General features: G+C 38.1%; 1 protein-coding gene across 6 annotated transcripts in view; it reads left to right on the plus strand.

Moving 5' to 3' along the window:
• Positions 1-756: 756 nt before the first annotated feature.
• LOC117544796 (RNA-binding Raly-like protein) overlaps positions 757-16,031 on the plus strand; it is a 122,055-nt gene continuing 106,780 nt past the window's right edge. Inside the window, exon 1 of one of the 6 annotated variants that reach the window (XM_034214224.1) lies at positions 757-1,741. The gene's annotated coding sequence lies outside the window, so the exon portion shown is untranslated. The remainder of the gene's footprint in view (positions 1,742-16,031) is intronic. The other 5 variants (XM_034214223.1, XM_034214222.1, XM_034214219.1 and 2 more) reach the window with 5 other exon arrangements.

Here is a 16,031-nt window from a genome sequence, read left to right on the forward strand (position 1 = left end):
GCTCTATCCCATACATTTACTGCTTGCATACAGTAACTGTCTTTGTTCACTCTATTTGTGTTTCCCATATAAAAAGATCAACTAATAACTGCTTTATACAAACAGGAAATACAACAATATGCCTTCAAATCCAACTGCAACCATGAATGTCACTTCCAATTCATCTAAATACGCTCATAGAATGCAAGGTGATTTTCCAAAGACTTAACAGTTATTTTGTTGTTTTCTTTGTTCACAATGAACTCTTATTGACACGTAATTTGTACATTTCTTCCAGTCTTGTGCATAATGTTCAATGTATGTGTCCAATAGTTCCAGTATTGGTATGCATGCTGACTTTATTATGTGCTTAATTTATAAACGATGTATGGTATTTATAACACAGCTATTGATGATACATTTTCCTACTAACATTCACAACATTCCCTTGGTTTTAGCACCATGGAGAGAGCTGGGTGAGATTATTAATATGACACTTTTAATTGCTTTTCCTCAATGTAATGCTTCACATTTTGTATCGTGACTGTGATCCCGTTGCTTTATTATCAGTGTCGCCAGAGTTTAGCACCATGGACAGGGATCGCGTTATAGTATGGAAATGATACCGCTGCGATGACCAGCCCCACTGTAAAATCCGACAGGCATAGACCTTCATTCCTCATAAGAGAACAGAACATGCCGTGCATAAACGCTCGTGCTTCTGAATGGAATGAAAGCATGTCCGGATCCCTCCGTGGCGCTGACATCGACTGAGCTCTGCATCTTTAAAACGGGAAAAAAAGAAAAGCCAAGGAAAACACACAGGCAGTTCAGTCATAACTGTGGGACGATAAGGACTACCTCTTTTTACTTTTGGAGAGAGCCAAGGCGTTAGGGAGAGCATTCAGCATCAGCTGTTCAACACTGGGCTCTCATTGCTGGAAGTCGAGGCTGACTCAGTCACATGACGAGCTGGAGGCAGAGATCTAGAGAAAAGGCACAGCATTTCGGCTTGAACCGCCATACTGTATTTTGAGCCATATCACATTTTTATTGCAACATTTTACTCCCGCTCGGTGAGTACATTTCCAATGGCTTTTTTGTAAGCATTTTTTGTCTTTTTAATTGCCCCCTTTTTTATTTTTACTCCTTTTGCTGGTGTTTGAATTGAGCATTGACATGGTGGTTTTGAGCGTTTTTCAAATCCAGGCTTCAAGTTTTTAGCATGCAGTTATTCTGACCGAGAGTGCCAACAGGGTAATCGGTGCGGTATCGCTCGTGAGAGAGCCTTTACTTGCTTGCAGTTTTGTTTCGAGGGTCGAAACCAAGCAGCTTTTGTCAGTATTGAGATTTTTCAAACAATTTGTTGGTGGTTTTGAAACATTTTTATTTTTTGTTTCTGTCGACTTTTGCTGTTGCTATGCTTTGGTTTGCATTGTGCAGTGTTGTTTGTTGCCTTCGAGTTTTGTGATTTTGATGTGTCGGTGAATCCCACCGCCCTTGCTTTTACTTTATTCTTCTTTTCTTAATAACAAGGAGTCCTTTTTAAACGTTTTGACGTGATACTTTTCTTGCAGTTGAGCTCTCAGGTTTGTTGTTTTTGTGTTTCTCTCTTTTTTCAATTTCATTATACTTTTGCTGGTGGCAGTGTCAAGTATTTTTGGATGCTGGGTGGACGAGGGGAGTTTTGATTCTTGTGGGAGTTCAATGCGTTTTTGTTTTCTGTTTCAACGAGGATGAACAGACATTTTCCCCTTTGCAGGTATATATATAATATGAGTGGACACGTTTCTGTATTAACAATAAAGAACAAGGTGATAGAAATATGCACCTGTGGCTGACGAGTTATTTGTGTAAGGCCAGTCAAATTGCTTATTAAAAAAGGCATTCTTTATCAATGTTATCTGAAGGTTATCTGATATGATCGTAATGCATTCCAAAATACAACAAATCAGTGATGCGATCAACAATTCAAGAGCAAGGATTGGATTACATGTCGTTGATCACAATGTGTTCCTTGTTTTGAGTTCAACAATCTTCAAGCCACCGCAGCTGAGGAGTAAATGTAAGTAGCAACATGCAGGTCCCTCGGGAAGGATGCACTATAGCCACCGAAATGATTTCCCGCAGATAAAGTATAACAACTCCATCCATACCGGACTTGCAGGGGCAGATATCACAATTCCATTTGCTGCAGCATGCTTTAACTGCATCAGGCTACGCTACGGGAACATATTATAAAAAACACAATTTCCACTACAGGATGTGAAGTACACTTTAAGTGCCCCCCTTATTGCTGGACACACTCAAATCGGCCTATATCCATAAGTACTCCTGGATTGGACAAATCTGATTCCGCAGGAAAGGAATAGGGCCACTGACAGGACTAAAAGAGGATTTATGGTGCATTAATCCTCCAAGAGCAAGGTTTAACTTCAGATTAAATTGCTTTAGGACATGCAAACACGAGTAAATAGTTGTCTTAAAAAAGGAAATGGATCGCATTATATTTCTGTGTTCAGTAGGCTACACTATATATTTCTGGTTATGTTATTGTACTAATGCAAGGAATATTAACATTTCTAAATGTCCAAGGACCTTCTCTACATCTAGTTTTAATGAGTATACAGTCAAAAAGTACTGCTTTATGAACCTTATCTGACTTTGTTCTGGACTAATCTTTTTTGTATCTAACGTTCTGGCTTCAGTATCAAACAGAACTTAACATCTGATGAATTTGCTTCATTTTGATCCATAAGTATTCACTTTTACAGAACAAAAGGTTTTATTAGTGCAATATTGTAAGCCTATAAATACATGGGAGTGGATCATAAAGTCTGGGTATAGACCGTTAAGTCCCCCGGTGTCATTAAACAAGCTAAGGTGGGAGATCAGAATCAGTAGAGTTTAATGTTGGGAAATGATAAATGTTGAATGCAGAGCTAGGTAGGCAACGTTTTAATAAGACAAAGTGATAAGAGCAATTAAGATAATACGTTTTATCATGTATTGGGAAGCTGTTATCATGTATTGACTCCCCTGTCTCCTGTTAAAATATATGCCGCTCATAAAGCAGCTGTAGATCAAGACCCACAGGGAGGTATAATGGTTTTAAAGTTGTGAAACAATTCAGAAACAGGTTTAATAGCCTTTGCATTCAGTGTTTGCTCACAGAGCTTTCATTAGACAGATGTAGGTGTCAATGTATCAGTGTTCTTTTTTAGGAGGGGTGATAGAAATAAACCATTATTATGCTGCTTTGCATTATTCACAATTAAACAACATCTGATTCTTTAAACAAAGTGCTTCAAATACAAAAATAAAAAGATTCAGTCATTAATAATTAATCACATTTAACAAGTGAAAGAATGACTTCATTTTTCAAGGCCTTTATTTCAATCCACCCAGCTCATTATGGAGAGATGTTTATTTATAAAAACCTCTTCAAGGCAACACACTTTGCTCTTGTTCATCTCGGCAGAATGAATCACCAACATGGTGCTAAATCTGATCTACATGACTTTTTTTAGATGTGTTAATTGTAAGACTTCTTTTTAATAACGCTTGAACATCATGTGACGTTTCTTTCCGCCCCCTAGCTGACAGGGCTGCTGGACATGTCTCCCGCTAAGCAATATGATAGCTTCTATTACTTCCTGCGGGGTTGTGTCTCCCCTCCAGGCAGGCGTCCTGTTATCTAGGCCGAGCCAGATCTGCAGAGGAGACTTACAGATAAATATGAAAGCTCATGAATGGATATACCTCTGCTACCAGGAATAAAACATCAGGCAAGAGCAAATTGTGTACACTTAGTATATGTTTAACTGTGTACAGCTGAATGTGTGAGTGTTACAGCAGTTAAGGTGTCAGCAACACAGAGTCGGACAAATGTAAACATAATTGATACGCTATGTGTTGCATATTTTACACATATGTTGTGTTATTAATATGTTGGATTCAGCAGGTATGAACACTGTAATCCATATTGATACATTTTACAAGCCCAGATTCATCTTCTGTTGAATTTTTGACAAGCTTCTCAGTGTCTACTATTACACACACCCTTTACAATCAGAATCTGAGGCTTACGAAGTTGTAGAAAAGAACCACACTTTAAGACTGTTTTATAAAGATAATGGGTTTTTTTCAGTCACCGAGAGATGTGGAAGGGATTCTGAAAGAAGCTTAAAGTTATATAAGAAGCAGGAGCAGAGCTTTAGTGGGTTTATTGTCCTTCTTCTCCCATATATGCACAAAGGGAGTTTAACGTTTCATAGCAGATGCCCTTTTCCAACCTTACGTCAATCTCATGTCTGGCAGCTGCAAAGTCAATCCAAAGTTCACACTCATACTTAACATTTATCTGACGTAAGTGTCTTATTCCCTCTCTGTAGTGTTTTTAATCAGAATTCAGACTTCCTTTACTCATGGCTCTCGATAGGGAAAGAAATAAATAATGCATTTTTTCCTATTATGCTTTTTTGGTGTTTTCCCCTTTCCCATAGTGTGTTATATACTGTAGGTCTTAGTGGATGTAAATGGTCAGCAAAGGCTTAAATATTCCCTTCCAAAAATCCAATCCTGTTACATTTGGTAGTTTGAGCAGTCTTTAATAGAAGATAAATAAAATATATATTCAATGTAATATTTTCTTTTCAGTTTTGTGCAAGAAGTACATTCTTTATGTAGCCTGAGCGACACATTCCAGAGCAACATATTCACAAATGAGTTATTTCTGCTGCTAAAGCTTGATTTCTTTTCAAATTAAAATACGAGCATTTAAATCAATTTAGAGCTTCTTCCATCAGGATTTATGAAGCTGGAAACCCTTAACCATATCTACATAACCTGGCGCATACTAACACTGGCATGTACATCATGTTCCACTCCCTCCTCTTCCTCCTGCTCCCCCCCCCCCCTTCACCAGATAAACAGCTTACCTTTGGCATGACTCATTCTCCTGAAATGAGCGTTAAGTATTTTACTGTCCTTTTCTTAGCTGTTAATTTGATAAGTGAGGGGATCTCACACTTCATATTGTGGGCAATTAAACCCACATCTGAAGAATAGGGTCAGGCTGAATGACTTCCCACCGACGATTATTGGAATAATTTGAGTTATCATGTCTCACTTAAATGAGCCTTCTCTACTGACATGTTATTACATAATTGCACTTCCATAATTCATCATGGAAGGGCCATTTTAGTTATATTTCATTAACATTTTTGTACTGAGCGTGTCGCTTCGTAACTAGATTACATGCTGATGAGGACATTCAGGTCATTATATTTTTACTAATTATGATTTTACGTGACATTTGGTTGGAATTTGGAACATAACAGTGGCATAATGTCGTAGCTGCATTGACTTGGGGTCGAATAATAAACAAAAGATACAAAATCTGTATTTTCCCATGTACTTTTCCTTAAAATGGATGGAAAATGTTTCTAAAAACAGCTTCAAAAATGATATTGCACTTACACAAAGCTGAGTAAGTATGCAACTGATGTGTTTCTGCTTAAATAATTGTGCGATGACATTTTCTATCTTCCTTTGCTGGTCATGTTAATCCTATGCCAAAGAAAACGTCAGAAAGGAGGCATCGAAGTACCTCTCCTTAGCTTTTAGAGACTTTCTCTGATAATGGCTGCCACTTATACATCCCAGTCATTTCACTCAGTTAGAAAACGTTCCTACAACGCATACTTTCTGAGTGCATGTGTTTGCGTAAAAGGAATAAATCACAGCAGTAAAAATGCAGTTTAAAAATGTCCAATTCATCTGCAAATACTTTCCTTTTCCTTATCTAGAGCTCAAAGAGAAATTACGTTTTCTAATTTTAGAAGGAATTAAGGTTCACACAGTCTGATAAGAAAGTATAACCTGAACTCACAAAGATAAAAGAATCCTTACATGTCACTTAACACTCTCTTCTAAAGTGAGTGGAGTTGATGCTGTTTTACTACTTTGTCAGCTCAGTGTGCAGATATCGATCGTCGCCTGTTTCAGGTCTATTCATCATATTCAATAGCATCTAATCACGCTGTTCATCAAATTACATTCAGCAGCAGCATCACATGGGATCAAAACATACAGAATTAGTTTTCAGATTACATTTACTGCAGATTCAGCATCAATGGCCCTGATAGTATGTGTGTTATTTTTCTTCTCAAGGTATAGATCCAGATAATGACTCTGTACGAGTTTGTTTCCTGAAACTAAACTTTTTGGCATATTAAAACAGTGTCTCCACATCTGTCAGTGGGGCACATCGTTAAAGTGTAATCCATAAGCAAAAAGACAACCGTACAAAAGGTTACTTGACAATTTTCTCTGCTTGTTACTGTCCTTTCTGAAATAATGAAAAGTCTGAGCTCGGGTTTGTATAGGCTTACGGAAATGTAATTGTAATTTTTTGGAAGGACGTAACAATGTTACCTACAGAAAACATTATGAATATATTACATCATGTACACCTATATACATACAAATCAGCAGGAGCAGGAGAACTAGAAAAAGGTGAAGACACCATCAAAAGCAGATCAAATAGCACGGTTGTATTTCTTTTCTGACCTGCGTATGCGTTTCGTTTTTATCCCATTACACATCAATATAGTTGCCTTCAGATTAGGTTTTGAAAATATTATAGTTAAGGTCTCCAGGAAAAAAGTGACAGCTTGCAATTACTTCTTTGATGCTGTTTAACTTGTTTCCACATGATACTATCTTCCCACTCATGTAGGAGAGCAAATACGCACAAAAAAACGTATACTATAAAATGCTAGGAGCAGATTTTAATGAAGAGATAAAATACAAAAAATAAAAAGGTCTAAGATGTCAACTTGAAGAGTTTAGTATTTAGCTTGCACTTGGAAAAAAATTATCAAAACATTCTATAAGGCATACTTAATTAATTTAACACTAGGATGCAAAAGCAGCTGGCAGTTCACAAATGACCTGGGCATTAATATAATGAGTGTACAAACATCATGCAGGAGGCACGTTAATTGGAGAAATTGAAAAATGTATATTTAACAAGAGCCAATGGCCCAAGGGAGGAGACAAAGTTTAAGATAAACATGAACACGAAGATCTTACTTCAGATGATTCCGAGTACAAAACAAAACACACTTGAAACAAAAGTGGCAGAGGGGCTGCGAGGCCTTCTAGAGCAGGTGGGGGATTCTCCAGATACTGCAGAGAAGCAGATAATGTCCTGCCTAGATTACCTCAGGGACCCGATTACAGTGAAGCGTCCTCTTCTGGGTCAGCTCCAGGCTGCTTCTGCAGGGATCAGCTGTTCTCACTGTCGCCCTGCTGGCCTCAGCTGTCTCTCACCTGCTGGGACCAGTTGTGGAAGCATTGACACACTGAAGCCACAGCCTCAACAGGCACCATCAGAGGTGGGAAGTAGTGGAGAACAAATACTTTGTTACTGTACTTAAGTACATTTGTCGGGTATCAGTACTTTACTCCACTGACACATTTTTACTTTGACTTCTTACATTTTCAAAACAGGTTAGTTACTTTAGTTTTAATCTGCATTTAGTGGCGGGATCATTATTATTTAGAGTCATTGCGTGCCTATTGATTTTAACACGATCCGTGTATCCATCATTTCCTGGTCTTCTCTAAAGAAGAGCGACCAATGAAAACGTTGTCATTTTGCCGTATGGAAACATTCATTAGCTAACAATGACATTATTGTTGTATTAATATAAAGGGAGGTCAGGTACTCTTTAAAACAGCTGGTAGTTATGGGTACTTTTTATTTAAGTACATTTCGAAGTCCATACTTCTTTACTTTTACTTGAGTAAAGAAGTTTAGTCAGTACTTTTACCAGAGTATTTTTAAACACGAGTATCTATACTTCTACTTGAGTAAAGGATGTGTGTACTTTTGCCATCTCTGGCTACGATATACTGTGCCGTAAATCACATGTAGCGACAGCTATAGTTGAAGCCTTATTAAACGTTTTTTGTACCTCTGCATCAGGACCATTTTCAGAAGCAAGGAAGTTTTATTTAAGGGACCTACTTGGCTACCTAACTGCTTTATATCCCTGGGCTGGAATCTCTGTTTGATGTGGTTGATGAAAAGAGACACAGAACCACTTGAAAGTGACACAAGACGACTGTGAAAAGAGGTAGATGACAACAACCAGACGCAAACAACCACAGACACAACATAATTAGAGGAGAACAAGAAAGAAAAACATAAAGAAAGACAGAATTGGACGTGCAATGAGATCAAAAAGAAGAAAGGGGACTACAAACAAAGGACAATAATTGAAAAGGGACACAAAACGACCACAACGAGTTACCAAAAAGACATACAATCATTCAAAAGGACCACAAAAAGATTCTAAATAACCCTAGGAGATGCTAAACGGACTGCAAAAAGAAAATAATCGACATAAAGAGATATAGATCAAACAAAGGGACACACTAACTGACTGTGAAGACACATAAAAAGCCACACTATTTGTTGTGTTATTGTTGTTTGTTCACTCTTTACACTCTGGCATGTTTATATTTCTTTATTCCAACCACAATAGTCCAAACACAGGATGCAGCGATGGTGACCTTGCAAAACGGTAACACACAGCTACCGGTGGTGGGGGGGGAGACTCCCGCTGAATTATCTGGACAATGGCGTGCTTATTACCACGGTATACGTCCTGTGAGTCGGGTTAGAAATGTATTTCTCTTTCAGTCAGGCTTCATCGTTTGTAGTCTCGCGTCTCTTTCAGTCTTCATGCTTATGTAGAAGAGTGGGGGGGCTTATAGATGTCTGCGACCACAGGCCCAATGCTCATTATCCATCCACGTTTATAGGGAAGTTTGGAAGAAGTGTCAGGTCGTAAAACTTTGAAGCTGGTATTCATAAATAAGGTCGCGTCACGTCTACACACATTCATTTTTAGCAACTCCGTCAGTTTGTGGTCACTGAGTGGGCAAAAGTACAAATCATTTATGTTGTTTGCTGTGTCTAGGCACCAAACTTAAACCTACTTATATAATGTATCTGAGGGGTGAGAGGGAGAGAAGTTTAATCACTTTGAAAAACATTAAGATAATGCAAACAAATGCTTTTAAGTCCTTGAAATCCTTTTATTTCATTTAATTAAAAGTGGCTTTTGAAGGTATTCAGATACTTCAAAATATATATTTAGGACAAACAATTCTAAACCAAGAATGATAATAGCAGTATCAGAAATATTGCTTTATTTTTTTATACTATCACTCCTCCTGTTTGAGTTAACTTTATCAATCAATGTTTATTTATATAGCCCAATATCACAAATGTTACATTGTTTGTACAGAATATCAGTATGACAATATGAAACCCTCTATCCTTAGACCCTCACATCGTACAAGGAAAAACTTCCGGAGAAAACCCACAGTTTTAAAGGGAAAAATGGGAGAAAGCTCAGGGAGAGCATTGAAAAGATAATACATTTGCAACATAGGTAGTCCAAATGTTTGGAAATGAATGTGGGTATAATAGGAAGATGAATACACGAGGATATCCATCCAGGACTTATGATCCAGGACCACAGCCACGACTCAAGATCCAGGGCTCGCGATCCAGGACTCTGGACCGCAGCAACAGGATCATCCATGACTCCGGATCCCGGCGTATATAGACACCAAAAAGAAAGAAATTTGGGGAAGCTGGGTTAATCGGAACATGAGAGTACACAGGTATAGACAGAGAGAAGGAAGAAGTAAGATGTCCCCCGACAAACTAAGCCTATATCAGCAAAACTAGGGGCTGAATCTAATCAGCCCTAACTATAAGCTTTATCAAAAAGGAAGGTCTTAAGCGCACTCTTAAAAACGGATAGGGTGCCTGCCGCCCGAACACAAACTGGAAGCTGATTCCACAAATGTGGAGCTTGATAAGAAAAGGCTCTGGCTCCCATTGTACTTTTAGAGACTCTAGGAACAACCAACAACCCTGCATTCTTGGAACGCAATGCCCTAGTAGGACAGTAGGGTATAATGAGTTATTTAAGTTAAGATGGCGCCTGTCCATTAAGGGCTTTGTAGGCGAGAAGAAGCATTTTAAATTCCATCCTGTGTTCTATAGGGAGCCTGTGTAAGGCAGCCAGAACAGGAGTAATGTGGTCCCTTTTCCTAACTCTGGTTAGTACACGAGCTGCAGCATTTTGAATCAGCTGAAGCGACTTGACTGACTTCTTGGTACACCCTGATAATAAGAAGTTACAATAATCCAGCCTTGAAGTAACAAATGCATGGACTAGTTTCTCTGCATCGTTTTGAGGCAAGATATGTCTGATTTTTGCAATGTTACGTAGATGGAAGTAGGTGGTCCTTGAAAATGATTTTATGTGGGCGTTAAAGGATAAATCCTGACCAAATATAACACCAAGATTCCTTACAGTCTCACTGGAGGCCAAATGAATGCCATCCATAGTTAGTATATCTTTAGATAATTTGTTTCGTAGATTCTTCGGGCCAAGTACAATAACTTCAGTTTTGGTCGTGTTTAACATCAAAAGGTTTAAGGTCATCCACGTTTTTAAGTCATCAGGCTTGATTGATAAATATAGTTGAGTATCATCCGCATAACAATGAAAATTTACAGAATGATTCCTTATAATATTGCCTAACGGAAGCATATATAATGTGAACAAAATAGGTCCGAGCAGCGAGCACTGAGCCCTGTGGCACTCCATGGCTAACTTTGGTTTGCGTGGAAGATTCATCGTTGACACGTACAAACTGAGAGCGTTCAGATAGATAGGACCTAAAGCAGTTCCCTGTATGCCAACTAAGTGCTCTAGTCTTTGCAATAAGATATCATGGTCGATAGTATCAAATGCAGCACTGAGATCGAGCAAAACAAGAATAGAGACAAGTCCCTTGTCTGAGGCTATTAGAATGTCATTTGTGACTTTAACCAGAGCTGTCTCTGTGCTATGATGTGTTCTAAAGCCAGACTGAAAATATTCAAATAAATCATTGTTTTTCAAGTAATCACACAGCTGTTTTGCGACCGCTTTCTCAAGAATTTTTGAGAGGAACGGAAGATTAGAAATAGGTCTATAGTCTATAGTTTCATAATATGTAATAAAGAAGTGCTAATTAATGGAAAAACTTCCTTCAACAGCTTAGTTGGAAATGGGTCTAACATGCACGTTGATGGTTTAGAAGAGAGAATCATTTAATTGAATTGTTCAAGGTTTATGGCTGAAAAGCATTCTAGTTTACTATCTAGTGTAATATTAGAACTTACATTTCCGGGAGCTGTTGATAACACTATACTGGTCAAAGTATTTTCCCTCGCTTACCAGTCAGTCTGAGCTATGTCTTACCTATTTGTATGCTTTTACTGTCTGTCCATAGCCTTTATGTGCCTTGTATTTATTCTTATGTGTGCTTTTTTATATTTTCTTATGTGTGCTTTTTATCTATTCGTGTAATATTATATTTTATTATAATGTTATGTTCATTGTGAAGCACTTTGGCAAACCCTCTGTTTTTAAACTGTGCTATATAAATAAAGTGGATTGGATTGGATTGGAAAGGCAAGAGGTCATTAATTTTGGTTCTAAGAGTAACAATTGTATCGTTAAAAAAGCACATAAAATCATTACTACTGAGTGCTATGGGAATAGAAGGCTCAATCGAGCTATGGCTCTCTGTCAGCCTGGCTACAGTGCTGAAAAGAAATCTTGCATTATTCTTATTCTCATCTATTAATGAAGAGTAGTAGGCTGCTCTCGCTTTACGCAGTGCTTTCTTATATTCATTGAGGGTAATATGCCAAATTAAACGAGATTCTTCAAGTTTAGTGGAACGCTACATCCTTTCAAGTTGTCTCGACTTTTGCTTTATTTTGCGGGTTTCGGCATTATGCCATGGAGCTAATCTATGTTGTTTTATTTTCTTCTTTTTCAAAGGAGCAACAGAGTCTAATTGTATTCGCAGCGCATCTGTAGCACTATCAACAACATGATCAATTTGGGGTGGTATACATTTTGTATAAGTTTCCTCCCTTACATGCAGACATGCTATCGAGTTAAGTATTGGTGGAATCTCTTCCTTAAATTTGGCTATAGCACTAACAGATAGGTTTCTGCTGCAGGAGCTTTTGACTAATGCTTTGTAGTCTAGTAACAGTACTTCAGAAGTTACTAAGAAATGGTCGGATAAAGCAGGATTATGCGGTTCGACTAATGGTTGCTCAATTTCAATACCATATGTCAGAACAAGGTCGAGAGTGTGATTATAGCAGTGGGTTGGTTTATTTACACTCTGACGAAAACCAACAGAATCTAATATAGAGTTAAATGCAACAGTAAGGCTATTTTTATCATCGTCAACATGAATATTAAAGTCACCTACGATAATGACTTTATCTGTTTTAAGTACCAAAGTTGATAAAAACTCAGAGAATTCAGATAAGAATTCTGAATAAGGACCTGGTGCACGGTACACTGCAACAAATAAGGTTTGGCTGCAAAGTTTTCCAGGTCGGATGCGTAAGACTAAAAACGAGACTTTCAAAGGAGGTATAATTACATTTTGGTTTAGTATTGATAAGTAAACTTGAGTCAAAGATTGCTGCAACTCCACCTCCTCGGCCCTGTGCCTCGGGCAATATGAGTAAAAAAAACTATAGATATTGATACCAGCCAAATACAGTTAGAAAAATACTAGGCGAAATACTGTAGGGCAAAACTAATTATACTAAATACGTAGAAACATAATTGCTTACATAAGATAACTGTAAATTGTGCAAAACAAGCTGCAACACACCAATGGAAAAATACCCCTAATATTCTCAGTAATAAGAAAAAGGTCTATATCTAGAAATATCCTGAGTAGATATTTCAGACAGATGAAAAAAAGAAAGAAAAGATATTTCAACACAGAGGCATCTTGACTCACATACTCACGAGGATCATGACCTCAATTTTCTGTGTCTGCCACCAGGAAAGCACAGGTGCACTCAAGGAGAGACGGCTAGCTAGCTCGCTAGCTATTGAGTTTGTGTACCCCTGAGGCGAAAAACATGTCCAGAGAGAAAACCTTTTATGTTTCTCTCGACAAACGGTTCACTCAGGGGTAGCGAGGGATTGTTGATGGTGATGGCTAGAATGGATTCCGCTGCACATTCAAACTTTGATTGAGCCTGACAGGGAATCCAGCATATAAACAGACTTTTCATTTAAAAGGGGTTCACATTTATTTAAATGTTGTCTGGCTTTGTCGAGGTGCTTTGGTCTGCTGCGCTTCCACTAACTAGGCGAAAATAATGTTTTTTTTCCAGTCAGCTTTTTGGTTTATCAGTATGAGACACAAAGTGAACCTTTAATCCCAATTGTGTGTTCTGAGCATATGCACACATCCCAGCAATTATGCATCCCTGACAGGTTTGCACGCTCTCCAGATTGAGATTAAGAATGGCAAATGCCTGACTGATTACACTTCACTAGGCTGCAGAGGCCCTCGGAGCTAAATCTGAGTTTAAAAAAAAACATCTGTCTCGCTAAAGTGTTCTCTACTCACCAGTTTGTTTATGTGTAAAATAGAACATCATTTAATTCCCCACTTAGCCTCAAAAAGAAATCTTCTCCTGAAACATTAATAGCCTGTTGACATCTCACAGTGAGCCACAGTCAATCAGGTGGAGAGTGTAAATAAGGCTTCATTCTTCATATTGATTTTTCCTCCAGGTTTTGACATCAGAGGAAATCATGGAGCTCATTGCTGTTTGTTGTCGCAGATGCCAGCCTACTCCTGTTTCCATCCACTTCCTCTAATAAACATCATGAGTACACTCATCACCGTGCAGAGACAGGGTTTGGAATTCTGCCTCGTTCATTTGGGGGAAAACATCTTCCATTTATTACAACAGCACCTGAATCACTAAGGATGTATGGCCTGGCATTATTAAAGTATATTGATTTTACTTACTTATGAATTCCCCTGCCTCTTAATACTAATATGTTTCTCTGGAATATGTTTACTACTCATTTTGGTAACAGTTCTTCCTCACGGTACATTGCAGCTTCCAGAATAATAACACATTTTTACATGTTTGTGTCACATATCCCACACAACCTTTTTGGTTTTGTGACCACTTTCTTAACCAGGTTTGGAAACATTGCTTGTGACTCAGACCAAAATAGATATCTTTAAATATGTATTAGTGAGGCAGGACAATACCCAGTAGTGGGATGTACAGGTACTCCCATCAGCACAATGTTTTCCAAATTTGTTCTGCTAAAATGTATGTAATGCTCATTTATTTCAGAAAATGTTAACATACCTAAGCAGCACATTCAAACTAGATTTTGACACAATAACTGTTTAGAACACAGGGTCTTACAATTGGGGCTTATAGGGACTTTTGCTCCAAAGATAGGTGTACATATACCAATAAAAATAACACGTTATGATGGCCTGGATTACTTGCTCTGGCAAATGTTTTTGGGTGAGGGAAACACACACATGTTTCCCAACAGAAGTTAAGGTTTTTGACGTTGTCGACGGTGAGCAAAAAGGATAGGACTTTGATACCGGAGAACTATTTCATTCATGTGTTAGGCATCAATATGTTTGCAGTTTGCCAGATGCATTCATTAGCAATATTTCCTCATTATGTTACCAAATATATTTGTTATATTTCTTTGAAACTGCATCTTCGAGAATAGATATGCTAAATATGTAGCCAAAGCCAGCAGAGGCCTGTACTACGAAGCCAGTTCAAAATAACCTGGATATGTTTGAGTTAGCCGGTTGGCCTAATCCAAAACATACGCGCTCTCGCTAAGCGGTCCTACGACGCGGGTTATCAAGTGGATCGCTCAAGCCAGCCGTGTCCTATCTAGTTAGGTGCACGTTCACATGAAAGGGGTGGTATTTGGAGCATTCGACCAATCACAAACATGGACAATTAAGCGTACTGACAGCGCAGAGTGCCATACTTCCTGAATGAAAAGTCAACTATAATATTAGAAATATGAAGAAGTTAAACTTTAAACATCCATGACTTAAACACTTTATCCAGGATAAAAGCCACATAGTAACATACTAAAAAGAGAACCAGCGTCGTAGGACCGGAAACCCAGAGTTTTCCCTGAAGTTAGCCCGCTAAGCAAACATCCGGCTTCGTAGTACAGGCCTCAGCTATCTTAAATTATGTAAACAGCTAACCTAGCTCTGTCCTAAATTTGGACAGATTATATTCAGAAATTATCACAAAATAACATCTTGTCCCAAGTGTTTGACCAGATAAAAAACCACAATAGAAGAAATATGATTGTTACACTACATATAGATAGATGGACAGATAGATAGATAGATAGATAGATTCAACATTGACGGTGGTAATTCATTCATTTTTTCAGAGCTATGGGAAACTAACTGCCAGGAAAATCAATTTATGTCAGTTTCTGACAAGGCAGTGGATGCCTGTGAATATATTTGTCAGAGGGAGATGTGTAGTCGTTGCGAGCCACAGTAGCACACAACTCTGTAACGCAGGTAGAGCCGCATTACAGAGTTCTGCAACAATCGTAGGAGGTAAATGAACTAGGACATCTGCTTGAGTCTCTTCTTATATATATACTCTAAAAGACACCTGTCAGTGACATCATCAGAGAGTACAAACATAATTAAGTAATCAAGAAGACACATTACATATGTAAATGGAATTAATTGCAGACATCAGTTTGAAATATTCATACAAATTAGTCACGTCATTTAGGCAGGGATCTCTTCCCAGGCAGCGTAATCATTGAACTAATTAGGTCAGTCAATGCAAGTTGAAACAATTTGAAAAGCAATTTCAGATTCCAATTCATTATTGACTGAAAGAATGAGAGTGATTTAGGAAGTAAATATGTGAAGCAATAGCTAGGAAATCAATACGAGCTAAGTGAAGAAAACAGATTGAAAAATACCTTAAAACTTGAACCTCATCAGCTTTAAATGTTTTGCAATATGTGTCAGAATGTGTTTGTGCCAAGGTGACAGCATATGTGGATTTGTATAGTATGTATGTTTTGGAA

This window comes from Gymnodraco acuticeps, unplaced genomic scaffold, assembly GCF_902827175.1.
Source record: "Gymnodraco acuticeps unplaced genomic scaffold, fGymAcu1.1, whole genome shotgun sequence".
In the NCBI taxonomy this organism is placed as follows: domain Eukaryota; kingdom Metazoa; phylum Chordata; class Actinopteri; order Perciformes; family Bathydraconidae; genus Gymnodraco; species Gymnodraco acuticeps.